A 13,546-nucleotide genomic window follows, 5' to 3' on the forward strand; every position below is an offset into this window, starting at 1 on the left:
AAAGAAAGGAAGGAGGGAGTTGGGAGGAGGTGATCTGTCTGGCCTAGTCAAATCATTACTATCATGAGGTTTCAGCTGGAATCTGATGTGCTTACACAGAAACTGAGATAAAACCTTTTTTTTTTTTTAATTTATTTTTTTTTATTTTTCCCCCCTCACTCAGGCATGGAGTACATAAGAGGCGCATCTTAAATAAGTAAGTAAGTAAGATAAGTAAATAATAAGAGTAAATAAGAAAGCATCTTTGATGCTTTTGCTTGTGCAAAAAAGTCCTCATGCTCCTGTCCATGTTCCTGTGAGCTATATTTCATTCATTACATGACTGCCCAAACACTAAAGCTCAACTGGATGAAGAAGGGGGATGCCTGGCCATACCTAGGCCCTTCTATTGCCACAGTTGGTCCCCTCAGTCCTCATGATTAGACTGGTTTGCATTTAAGTGACAAACTTCAGTTTTCAGCCCAACAAAGTTGAGTCAGCCAGGGCCGGGACAGGGCTGTGGGTGCGATGTGCTCAGTGTGGCTGGGGGAGCAGCCTCATCCTTGTCATTGCAGGCTGAAAGTGCTAATTCCAGTGTTTGTCAAGTGAGCCTGCAGGGTGGAGGCTGCTCCACGTGCACTTGTTAAGAGTCCTTGTGGGGTCCCTTAGTGTGTCCACTGCCTGCATCTGCACAATTCAATGCAACTGCACCTACTTATGGCAAAGTGACTGGCTGAGAAAGAGCGGGGACACCGTGACAGCATGGGAGCAAAATTAAATAAGACTGCAAAGCATTTCTACGTCACACTGTGATTCTCACTTCTGTCCAGAATGTGAGAAGCCGCATTGGGTGTGAAACTGGACTACCAAGACAACAACAAGCCCATAGAAAGTACATGTATTATATAGTATTTTCTTGTTTTTAGCATCAAAAGCACTTGGTGGAGGCAGTTAACAGGGAGATGGGCTGTGGCTGGTTGGAGACTGGCCAGATGGGTGTTTCGGTAGTGGGTTTCCAATCATTAATTCTTCTGAAAAGCAACATGCTGTTTGCTGAGCAAAATGACAACACTGTTCATGTTCACCCCGAAAAGCACATCCTGCTAGGTTTCTGCCAGAATAATTCTTTCCATTGTAGAGACCTCACAGCGTCGTTATTTCATCCTTAGATGACTTTTTTTTGGCTCAACTCTGACTTTGTGAAGTCTGGAGTCAGATAGGAACATAGGTTTGGCACCAGTTGTGGGGGGTTTTGTTTTTTTAAGCTAATTATATATATATATTTGTGTAGTATATTTGTATATATATATTTGTATATGTATATTTGTGCATTTTGTGTATATATATATACATTCGTGTGTATATATGTCTTTGTGTTGCCTGCATCAGAAAAGGAAGGCTCAGATGCAGGTTTGCTACTTTTGCCAGCTCTACCACTGCTGCTTTCACCGTAGTGCTTTACCAGATACACTATAAAGTGGCAAAGCAAGCATATTGAGCATATACTGATGAACTGAGCAAAATAATGAACCTTGGTAAGAGCTCCCATTTTTCTCAGTAAACCCCTCTCTGTAGAGCTATTTCTAATGACCAGAGGAAGCACAAAACACTTTGCTGAATATACGCACATGTATTTTAGATGTAAACAGCCTGGCATGCGAAGCTACTTGTCCTCCTCCAACCCCCCCAGCCTCAGGACCCGGCGCTGTCGTGCTCTGTCCCGGGAGATCGTCGCCGGGATCTCCCCGGGAGCGGGGGCAGCCCCCCCGGGGCGCTTTTCGCATCCCCCCGTGGAAGCGGGACTCGCCTGGCTGCCGGTGGTGTCCGCCTGCGGCTGTGCCAAGGAGCGCTTTGCCTCCCCCTCCCAGCCCAAGGGCTCAGTTTGTGACGGACAGGGATTAATTAAAACCGAAGGAAAAAAAAAAAAAAAAAAAGGGAAAGGAAAAAGGGAAAGCAGCGTGCATGAGGGCAGCCCACCGGGCAGTTGGATGCTGCGGGGTCCCGCTGTGGCCGTGGAGGCGGCGGGCTGGTCGGTGAGCTCCGAGCGCTTTCCCCTTCTCTGGGAAGCCCCGGGCTGCCCCCGGCACGGCCCCGCGTGGGCAGCCCCGCGTGGGCAGCTCGCTGGGGCCTCCCGGAGGGTGCTCGCGGGGTCCCTCCGGGATAACGCCCCCGGGCTGGCCGTGGCCGTGACCCCATCGTCCTCCCCCTCCAAGCCGCAGCCCGGGGGAAGCAAGGGCAGCCGGCGTGCTCGGCTCGCTCTCGGTTTCCCCGGGCATAGGGGACGAGGAGGAGGGTGTGCAGGGGATGGAGGGATAGGGATGGGAGGATGAAGGGATGGGGATGGAGGGATGGAGGGGCCGGCACTGCGCTCTCCGCCTCCCCGGTGCACAACCGGGCTCCCCCGGCGGCGAGAAGCCTCTTTTGTGATGAAAAAGCTCTGGGCTGTGCGGGAGGGCCGCTTCCTGCCCGGGCTCCAGCCCGGCTGCGTTTTTGCCCCCGCGTGGGCGGCCGAGCAGCCGGCAGGGAGCCGCGGCCGGGGCTAGCAGCGCCCGGAGCAGCGGCCGCAGGCTCGGAGGGGCTGAAGGATTCCCTTGTCTGCTCCGAAAGCCGCAGCAGCCGCTTGACAACAGGAAACAATGTGTAGTGAATGGAAAAAAAAAGAAAAAAAAAAGAAAAAAAAAAAAGAAAAAAAAAAAGGGGGTGGCGCTGCCCGACCAACTTCCCTTTACATCACTGCCCAAATAAGGAGCTTTAAACTAACCTTTTCTATCGCAGCCCGGCAGAAGATCCCCCTGGAGCCCCGGGGTCCCTTCCTCGCCCCGGGCAGAGCCATGGCAGAGCCGCGGCTGCAGGGCGGGGACAGCGCGCAGGTAACCGAGCCGGGCGCTCCCTTCCATGCCGAGCGGGGGGGCTGCAACCTCTCCCTCCAGCCTAGTTTCTTTTAATATATATATATTTATTTTATTTATTTATTTTTTTCTCGGAGCAGCGCCGAGAGGGGAGGCTGGAAGGGGGCAGAGCAGCCGGGAGGGGGGCGGAATGGAGAGCGCTCGGGACCGGCCGGGCACGGCGCGGTGCCGAGGTCACGGCGGGGAGGGACCGGTCGCTGTCCCCCCCCTTTCCCCCCCCAGCACGGCCACCTCGTGTCCGTCGAGCCGCCGCCAGCCCGCCCGGCTGCCTTGCACCGGCATCGGGCTCTTAATTGGCGGCCACCTCTAATTAAGCTCCGGTGCGAGCCGCGCACTCGCGCTGCTGGCAGCACGCGGCGTGGGGGAGCGGGGTGTCCGGCTGTCTGTCTGGCTGGTTGTCTGTCTGGCTGTCTGGGACGGATTTCCTCCTTATCACTCGCACAGGAAAAGCAGCGGGGAGCGGCGGGGCTGCTCCCGGGCGGTGCGGGACGGCTGCGGGGTGTCCCTCGGGAGCCCCCCTGCAGGCGGGGGGACCCCGCAGCCCGCTGCGCGCAGAGGGCCGGGACCCGGCGCTGCCCCTTTGGTTTTTTTCTTCCTCTTCAGCGTTTCTCTTTGGCCGATGAGCACCTGCACCTCGGCTGAAAATGAGACAGCTTTAAAAATGCATTAAGGCTGAGTAAATGAGTGCTAACAATTTAAGCTTCTTAAGCCTCCTCGATGGAAATTAATAACGCTTTGGATGCACCCAGAGGTGTGATCAGAAATGCAGACGTGCGCTGAGCTGCTCTATGCAAATGTGTGGATTGTTATTCCGGAAAAAGGCACCGTACGTTATTATTATGATTATTTTTTTCATCGTTCTTTAGCTAATTGGCTGGCTGTCGTGAAAGCTCTTGGCACTTTTACCCAGTTACACTCTGGCGAGTGGAAATGGCTGGGGCAGCTGACATGGTGATTTATGGTGTGAGCAATACAATCCAAACCCTGCTCTGCTGCTGGAGGATAACCTGTACCTTATAGGCTTTTAGTTTCCCTGGTGTTGAAAGATTGTTAGTGTCAGTGTGCAAAGCCAGGTTTAACCTTCGGTGTCTGGATGCCCGATAGCCCCTTCACCATCCCTCCTGTCTCTTGCTTTACTGGGCTTCCCCTGGTGAGTTGCTTGTGCTTGTTGGGGCTGTCATGTTTTTCTCACAGCATCAGTGCTTCTGAAACTTCGTAGTCTGATTCTCATAGGAAAAAACATGTAGGGTGATGTCAGAGTGTGTATTCACAGTAAGAAAAGGTGGGATTTGTGTAGGATGTTTGGTTCCTAGTTGGCTCACAGGCTCCCAAGCCCGCTACAGCAATCCCCATTGCCCCCATCCCTTCCCCCAGCCCTCCTCGACAGCTTTAGCAGACAGTTCCACTGCAGGGCTCCTGGAAAGCAGTTTTCTTTCATCCCTAGAGAGGCATCCTTCAATGAATGATGGAGAGATTCTGTTGTAGGAGGTGGCTGGGGGTTGATGTGTGCTGTCCTGTCTTGCTTCTGAGAAGAAAAGCCTTCTCCTTCCAAGGCTTGCAGTCTGGCTTCTGAGTCCGGTGAAGAATCCGCTGCAGTCCTTGCTAAGAAAAGGCCAAGCAAAATCTCCAGAGGACTTGCGTGAAGAGTGCATCAAAGAAAAAAATCTTCCAGAAGATACTGGTTAATTAATGAAAGTGTTACTGCCAAGCTGCTTGCAGCACTCCAGGCTTTGTGTCCTCAGGGACACGTTCAGCACCTGCAGAGGTGCGCTGTGTCCCTTAGGGAACGTCTCTGAGGAGCCCTCTCCTCTCCTGGGGAAGCTCTTGCAGTGTAAAAGAAGGGGACTTATTCACTTTGACCGATCATTTTAACCCTAAACCACAATGGGCACATGTAATTTCCCTGTGAGGACCTCAGGCTCTGCTCGTTTTGTTTTCCCGTCCAAGCAAAACCCCATTCTCACAGCCTGGCGGGGCCAGCAAACCCTGCAATGTTTGCAGTTGGCTCTCAAAAAATATCCGGCGGCCGTCAGGAGAACAGGGCAGTGTTCGCTTCGCATGGTTTGCAATGAGCACGAGCACGATTGGATGTGGGGGACTCCGAAGGGGATCCAGTGGGGTGAGTCCCCTGATAAACAGTTTTGAAAATAATATTTATTCTGAAGTTAACGATGAAAGTGCTGTTTATTTGAACCTCTCCTGAGCTGTGGGGATGAGGCATCGCTGCCATGGCTTGGTTTAGCAGGATAGCATGTCCTGGCCAGGGAAATTGCCGTGGCTGACCTGTCTGTAGGGTGGCAGGGCGCCACGGAGGGGCTCCAGGGAACTCCCTGCCCCTCATCACTGCCCGAGTCCCCTGGCCATGTTGGGTGGCTCCTTCTGTGTTAGAGAAGCTGGCCTCGCTCTGGCTTCCTCCGTCTCCCCTCATCGCTGAAGTTCCTGCTGACTCTGAGCTCTGCCGTCATAACTTCTGGCCACATTTGGCTGCACATGTTGAATGCAAAAAGTGTTTCAGCAGACTCGCCGTTTCTATAGCGCTTTAAAGCATTTAGTTTCTTGGCAAAGGGTTCAAACTTAGGAGTTTAAAAACAAAACAAAAAAAACTCTGGAAAGGAAAGCAATTTATTTAAAATATACATTCAACACCATTGTCTCTGACTTTAAAAAGGCTGCTTGTTAGGAGATCTTTATAGCTCTGCTGGGATCTGCAGTCAGTTAGGATGCAGGGGAAATATTTATTCTGTTTTCCACTCTGCCCATTACACTTGTCGAATTCTTCCCACCTTCCCCTTGTTAACCCACGCCTGCAAGTGAGCGATTTCTCACCGGTGCTCCCTCTCCTGGGCTCTGCCGAGACCACCTTGGTGGAGCCGAGTTGTGCTGAGTGCTCCTGCTGCTGCACGACAGGAATTCGAGTCGTGGTCTTTCCCAGGCTGGCTTTGCATGTTCAGCTGGGGTCTCTATAGTTGGTGCAGTAATCAGAACAGGGATTTATTTATTTTTTAATCCTGCCCAGCTCTAATTACACGCCTGCATAAGGTGAACCTTTTAATGAGCATCAAAGGAAGCATTGTGTGTCGGGGAGGGCCTGCGTTAAAGGGACTAGGGGATTACTCAGTCATTTAGAAAACATTCGGTGAAGGTAAATGTGCAATAAATCTTCCTTACCCTCTACCTTGCCTCGTTTTCTTTGCAAAGCCTTGAAGCTAGCTCAGCCCCCACCTCCCCAGTAAACTCAGGCTGGGACCAGCTTGCATGGCACTGGCTTTCGCTCACTGCCCACTGCTCTGAGCTTCCTGAGGAGCTGAGCAGGGCTCTCATGTGGGGCAGGACAAGGTGAGGAAAGTTGCCCTGAAGAGCTGACTGAGGTGAGCATGGAGATCTCTGAGCATTTGCCCCACGGAAATCTGAGAATCCTTCTCCCTAGGAGGGATGATGACAACCAATCCATCTAAATACATCTAGATGGTATTTTTGTAGCTTTTTTTTTTTTTTTTTTTTTTTCAGTCACATGGAAATTTTGGTTTGGGGGCATTTTCTTTCCACTCAGTGATTTTTATTTTTATTTTATTTTTTATTTTATAGTGGGGTTAAGTAAGAGGAAAACATGAGTGAAGTCAAGTTTTCCTACCTTCCCCAAACAGACTTGCTGTGTGCAGGGACAGCTTGTTCCTCACTGCCTTGAGGCCCGGGCAGCTTCTTTCATCAGCACAAAGTGCTGTGGCAAATGGTGCAAACTCTGAGGAGAGCATTTTCAGCATTGTGGGAAGACTTATTGTACAAAGATTACTTTTTTTTTTTTTTGGTGCAAATGAGATTTTCAGTTTCAGCAGGTCCCCAGTCTCCAGATCCGAAGTCATCTTTCCCACACCATTTATCCAGCCCTTGCCTCGTTCTTTCCTCGGGCTGTGGAGGGATGTGTGTTCATTAAACCATTATTTAGGCTTTGCAGCACTGGGAGGCTTTGGGGTTTCTGTTATTTTGCTCTGCTTTACTATTAGACCTGCAGATTTTAGGCAGGAAGGTGAAGCGTGTCAAAAGTTGGCTAGATCCAGCTGAACTCAGATGTGGGATTTGGGTTCCTGCAGCAATATTGCTCTCAGATGTATTGAGACCTGGAGGGGTTTGCTAAGCCCTCATTTGGCGGTACAGTTTAGAGGGGAAACCTCAAGGGACTCCCCCAAAATTGAGCCTGGCCTTCTTCCCAGTTAACCTAGTTTTAAGTGTAGTGGTTCCCTGAAGTCTTTATTGCCGTGCTCCTACCTCTGGGTTAAAATCCAACTGCAGCCTTGGTAAGATGATCTCTCCTGAAGGGCAGATTACTGCTTTGCAAAACCCAAAAGGCACAAAGTAGACACAACCTCGCATTGTGTAACAGCTCGCTGTCAGTTTTCATAGGAACTGCTAGTAGGTTGAAGTCTCACCTAGGCATGGAGCAGCCTCGGTCACCTTAAGATGAGTGATTATTTTTATGTTACCCCCATCTATGGGCAACATCACGTCAGTCTGTGAGGTGGCATTGATGAAGGGACCCAAGAGGTGTCAAGTTGTGAGCTGGTTGTGTCCCCAGCCTGGGGTAGGGTATGGTCTTGGGGTAAAAGGCTGATAAGACACATGCTTGATTGTGCAGGTGCTCCCCAAAAGTACTGTATGAAGGCAAGTTGTGGGGTGAATGATTTAGAGCTCTCTGTCACTGCTGGTGGTGATGGGGTGCAGGCTCCAACCATTTGATCTAGTGAAGGTGCATCAGCAGTTGTTACTTAAGTGGCAGAGTACAGGGCTCACAAAATAGCTTAGGGATTTAGGAGAACCACCCTATATGGCAGCTCCTGCCCCAAGATGCTGGGAGATGCCCAGAAAAGAGGGTCAGGCTCTGCTCACCCCCTGCTGTTCTGGGGGGCAGCGAGGACCCCAAGGGGACAGTGACCCAGAGCCACAGCAGCAGGTTTGCCACTAACTGGAATGTGTCTCAGGGTTTTCCATGAGGCATCGCTGACTCTTTAAATAGCTGCCCATGGGTTTCCTGTGTTTCCTCTTGACCTGTATTCAATTTTCTTAGTTTTCTTCCCTTATATAAAAATAATACATATATATATATATAGAGAGAGAGAGAGAGAGAAAAAAAAAACCTGAATGTGGGGCTGAAATGAGGTGAATAGCAATTAAAAACAAAAAGAAGTTTCATGAAGGTTACAAGCTTTGGAAAGCACTGGGATGCATCCACCACCTGTAAAACAGGAGCAGCTGCAGGCTGCTCTGCTGGGGTGAGCTGTGACTTGGTAACGGGCTGGTAATTTGCAGGTGCCACCCTGTTACCACCAGGCTGTAAATCTGATAAACTCCCTTGGAGGAACACACCAGGTTTTATCAGCTGCAGAGCTGGCTCTTTGCAGAGGATCAGATAGCTTGGACTGAGGGAGGTTGAAGGTAATGCCTGCTCCTTGAGAAGATGCAGCCTCCAGGAGGATGAGCATTGCATGGTGTTAGTAGACTGGTTCTCCTTAGAAGGGCTCTTCTCAGCAATTCATCTTTGCAGAAGTAGTGAAGGGATTTCTTCAGCTGAGATTGAGGTGCCCTGAATCTCAGCCTGAGTACTGGTCTGAACTGGGAGATTTCTCTTGTGGGGGACATCAGGGCTGGGAGGGGCAGGATAAAGCCTTTCTGTTTGTATTTGAACTGATCAAAAACCTGTTGGGTCTTTCTGTGTTTTAAAGAGGGAAATAGTGTTGGTTGTGTTTGAAAAAAAAAACAAATACATTTTGAAGGTGCAAAATGTTTGACTTTGGGACAAAACAGTACAATGATAGGTCAGGATAGAACCAAGTACAAAAATAGTGTTGTAGATATCTACCCAAAAATGTGAAGCTTTTCTGAGTTGGAAGAGAAGTTTAAGCTGGGTGTTTAATTACCTCCCACAAACCTGCCTGTAGTGCTCAGGTATTTCCTTCATGATTTTCTCAGGCTAAAATTAACAAAAACTGTAGAGAAACCACTCTTACCCACCATTTCACCACCATGTTTACGTGAGAAGATTGGCTGGGATGCAACAGTGCGACCACTGTAGCTTGGAAGAAGTGTACATTTCTTCTGGAAGTGAGGATCTCTGCCGGAAGGGGTCCTGCAAGAATTCAGAGGCATTTCTGGCCAATATCGTTTTGTGGAAAAGTGCGTGCCTTGGTTCCCACTTCTGTAAAATGGGGTTAAAAATATTCTCCGTCCCTCCCAGGATCATTGCCACACTCCCTCCGCAGCAGTTTGTAAAACACCACAGAGTTTTTCCACCAGTGTGAAAAATGCTAAATAAAAGTAAATGGGTACTATTTTTAATAATATTCTAAGTGCTTCATGCTACAGTGAATGACTACAAATAACTATGAAAACATATTATGGTAAAGATTCACAGTTACGGTTCACGAGCATGCTAGCCTGAGGAAACTGTTGCTTTTCAGCACTGATGGCCCAGCAGCCACTCAAAAAACCTGCCGAAATGGGTAAAAGAGATCCAAGAATCGCTCCAGATCTTCCTCGCGCCATGCAAGCCGACCCGCCAGCAGCACGGGCTGGATCTTCACATCTGATAGCATCCTACGGTAATGACTCACTGTCTAATGAGTTTACTACCGTGGTTTGTATCATTGCTCAGGCAATCTTTTTTAATTCAAGGAGTGTTTATTAAAACCAAACCCTTGCTGCTTTTGCTAACCTTGTTTTAAATGGCGCTGTTTGCATTCAGAAACAGTACAGCGAGGAAAGCTGAAACCATTACTGCCAAACTGAAGAATTTTTTCGTAACCCTAAGACAGTACTCTGCTTTCTCTCTGCTGAAGAAAATGCCTGCAGTGTTAGTTTTATTATGCATTATGCAGGTTTTAGGTCTTTAAAGAAGTTAAGGGAAAGTCCCAAATGAGATGTTGGTTGCCTTATAGTCCCCAAGGAATATAGTTGCTTTTTGATTCTGCCTGCAATTCATTGCCGTAGACATGGTCTGCTGCCTTCATGTTTTGATCTGTCATCCACCTGTGGGGATTTGCTGCAAAGTTAGAAAATACTTTGTCTTCGTATTTGCATTAATCAGAATTCAGAATTATTCAGCAGATAGGAAATGGTATGCCAAAATGTTAAAGCAGCATTTAAAATTTTCTAAGTAAACTGGTGTAAAAGCAGAAACAAAGGCAATGCAGTATGTGAACATAACAGAAATCCTCAAATCCCGTTCCTTCCGACCTGGAGATGAGTCTTTGCTGGCAGTCAGCGATGTGTCTAGCCTGTCCCAGGAGCTTCTGGTTGTGGATGTGTCAGTTGTGTTGAGCACAAAATGTATCGGAGAAATTCAAAACTGGACACTTTTTTTTTTTTTTAAACTCATTTTTTTTTTGCCATCCTCAATTAGTTTGAGTGCTGTCTATCTTCCTAGGTGAATATGAGTTTGTAACATTCTCTACTTATTTCTAATGCAAATCAAGGTGACAAATGTGATCCTCTTTCACATGGATGAGTTTGTTGAGCTCCTCCCAGGACAACCAAAGCTCCTGGCTGGTGAAGGCTTGAAATCCAGAGCTCTGAAAGGACACAGGGTAGACAGGTGAAGATGTATACAAGGACAGGAACTGGTGTCTTGTTAAGGAGCAAAAAATTGAGGTTTAAATAAATAAAAGAAAAAACTAAATAATGTTTTTCACTTATTGAGAGAAATAAGCCAGTGAAGAGCTTGAAGCTGGTGAGGGTACTTATTGCAGAAAATTGTTTTGGGAAGGTCTTTGCTGAAAAACGTCTCTTTTTGGGAAATAGCAGTAGGAAGCCTGAGATGCCGTGTGGGTCCAGTGGCAGCAGCAGCGGAGCCTTGTCTGGCTGTGCTCAGAGAGCAGGCTTCTCGTACCCAGCACGGGCCAGACGAGTGTGGGAGCCTCCTGAAAATACAGACGCAGTTTCACGTGAATGGAAACTGCAATTTTGCAAGCCTTAGACCTCAAATAACTGAATGAATGTGAGTGTTGAGGGGGGAAAGTTTAGATAAGCTCTGATAATTTGGTACTTTTCTTTCCTGCTTTTGTATCAGATCTGCGTTAAATACTAAAATGCTTTTCACAGGACATGCCATTCAAAACGGTCATTTATGCACATTTTTTAAAAAAATATAATATCTGGGAAGCTGCTTTTAGAATATGGTCATGGATTAAATCACTATTCAAGGGTATGTTGTTGTGTCTGTGTGTGTAGAGTGTACCCGCTGTGCCATCACCAAGACATTTAATTGAAAAGTGATATTTTCAATAACTATTTCCAACTCTGTTTGCCCAGGGTGGGTAGCCAGTTGCCACGAGGAATCATCATCTCTTTGCGCTCGATGGGTGTGTGCTTGAGTGAGAGTGAGCGCAGGGGATGTTTTCCATTTAATAATGTTATTTCTGGCGCTGCTGCTTTTTCTGTAATCACTGTGGAAACTGTTATGCTTGGGGGTTCATCAAGGAAACTCTGTAAGTTCTTCTAGGGAGAAATATATTAAGCAAGTGGCTGTGATACTGGTTTCATAAGGGCTTGCCTTAATTGGGAACAGTGTTTTCAGGAGATTTTTACCCAGCATGCTGGAAAAAGGGCAGCTTGGTGTTTGGAGCCTGGTGGTGAGTTGTCTGATGGTGTCTCAGGAGAAAAAAAAAAAAAGTCAGATTTTCTGTTGAAGAGGAAAAATATCTGAAAATAGATCAGGTCTGCCCACAGACTAGTGATGGTTTGGACCTCGAGTTAGAGAAATGTAAGATGTTACAGATGTGGCTAATTTATTGTGATAGGGGTTTTTAGAGCCATCAGTGGGTGTCCTGCTCTACCATGGCCCCAGCTGGCTCTGTTAGAGCCCCTCGTGTCTTCAATGTGTGGCTGAGACGGATTTGGGATGCCAACCTGCACCTCTGCACGGGGGCACATCTGCAACGTGCACAGCTGAAGGGCATTGGGACCATGGGTGGTGGTGCAGCTCTGCCCCCTTGGTGTGTGTGCTGCAGGCAGGATTTGGGGACTAAGGCATATTTAAGGCATATCTCTCGAGGATCCTCCAAGCCTTGCGATGCATCAACTGTGGGATCAACCTCTTCTGGTCTGAGCATTCATGTTCATCATCATTAACGACGTGTTCACAATCAAAATAACACCATCACATAGATATTGCACATATTGGAAAAACTGGCTTCAGGGAGCTTACCACTGAAGACAAAACTTGGAGGAAGAATGCATAGGCAGGGGGAAGAGAAAGGGTTACCGCAGCTGGGAGATGGGGTGGCTTTGCTAGCTCTCATGTGCAGTGTATTTTATTTGTGGTACTTCAGAGTGCTCTTTTTCATTGTTGTTTGTGGAGAGGCTGATACCGGAAAGAGGAAAGGAGGTTTTGTCTATGCTATACATATTTGATGTTTTGCGAGCATGCATTTTAATAATTACCTTAATAAGTTACTCAAACTTGCATCTCACTTTATTTTGGAGTCTCTGGAGGCATTCTGTTTGCTTAACACTCTTAAAGTCTTTACAGCATTCAGCAAAGATTTATTGCTATTGATTGATATGGCACCCAGAACGAGCTTCATGGCAGCAGTGTGCAGAAATTATGGTTCTTTCAGGACCGCTTCACCCACCATTGAAGCAGAGACTCATCTGATTAACAGGAGAGCAGAGAGCAAGATGGACAGATTCGTACAATTTCACGACCTCAGTGATTAATTATTTATTGAGCTTTTAATTTTGCATTTATCATTCTAGTGCTGTCTTCCCTGACTTCCCAGAGTAGCTGCATGGAGAGGTAAAGCATCTACAGGTACATTTAGAGCAGGGAGGTTTGCAGCTTTGGTTGGAGAGGAGTTGCACTGTGACCCCTGAGACGCCAGAGAGGAGCTAACATCTGCTTTGCCCTGGGATATTTCAAATTCTTCTTAGTTTTAAACCCAAAGAGCTGAGTTTCTCCCAGTACTCTGAGCTAGAGGGCAGATGTGTTAATCTATCCTGGCCCTGGCTGTTGATGATTGTATGTCTCTCTTCTTCCTCCAATTTACTTGGGCTGTGGGCAGAGAGGGGTTGCCACTGTTTTTTTTTTAGCAGTCCCTAATCCCTCACAGTTTGGCATGAAATACTCTGCTTTTGTTCCGCTTTGTGCTTCAGGGCTTCCAAGAAGGTGCCTGCAACATGCTGTAGGTGACCCTGTTTGGCAGGGGGGTTGGACTGGATGATCTCCGGAGGTCCCTTCCAATCTCAACCCTTCTGTGATTCTGTGAGGAGGGCAGTTTTTCTAAACAGACAGGCAGTTAAGGATGTTTTTTCTTATTTATTTATTTATTTTAAGTTTTCTTCCTTGGCTGTGTTGTCTTGCTCATGGATTTGGATATCTTATGGGGTGGGTTTTCTTCTCTTGCAGCAGGGACCACCATGGGGCCTCTGCACCCTTGATCATTCGCAGAGCTTCTCGTATAGTTGAGAGCCTGTGTGTAAGCCCCAGGTCTCCTGAATGCTTGTAGCTACTGGCTTTACAGAAGTCACCAGGGCATGAGAAATGGTGACTTCGTGCTCCTGTCCAGCCTCCAGCTGTGGCTGCACACAGTGGCAGTCCCGGAGCAGCAGTCTGGTGCTGAGCAGCCTGCTCGCTGCTTCATCCACGGGATGCGCTGGTTATGGCTGTCCCC

General features: G+C 48.0%; 1 protein-coding gene across 10 annotated transcripts in view; it reads left to right on the forward strand.

Moving 5' to 3' along the window:
* The window catches only part of HIVEP3 (HIVEP zinc finger 3), a 298,262-nt gene that overhangs the window by 179,458 nt on the left and 105,258 nt on the right, over positions 1-13,546 (forward strand). The window contains exon 1 of one of the 10 annotated variants that reach the window (XM_084497419.1): positions 2,711-2,849. The exons of 7 other annotated variants lie outside the window; for them this stretch is intronic. The gene's annotated coding sequence lies outside the window, so the exon portion shown is untranslated. Of the gene's footprint in view, positions 1-2,710; positions 2,850-4,988; positions 5,008-13,546 lie in introns of those variants that run through there. 2 more of the 10 variants (XM_084497417.1, XM_084497410.1) reach the window with 2 other exon arrangements.

The sequence above is a fragment of the Aythya ferina genome (assembly GCF_964211825.1).
Source record: "Aythya ferina genome assembly, chromosome: 24".
NCBI lineage: Eukaryota > Metazoa > Chordata > Aves > Anseriformes > Anatidae > Aythya > Aythya ferina.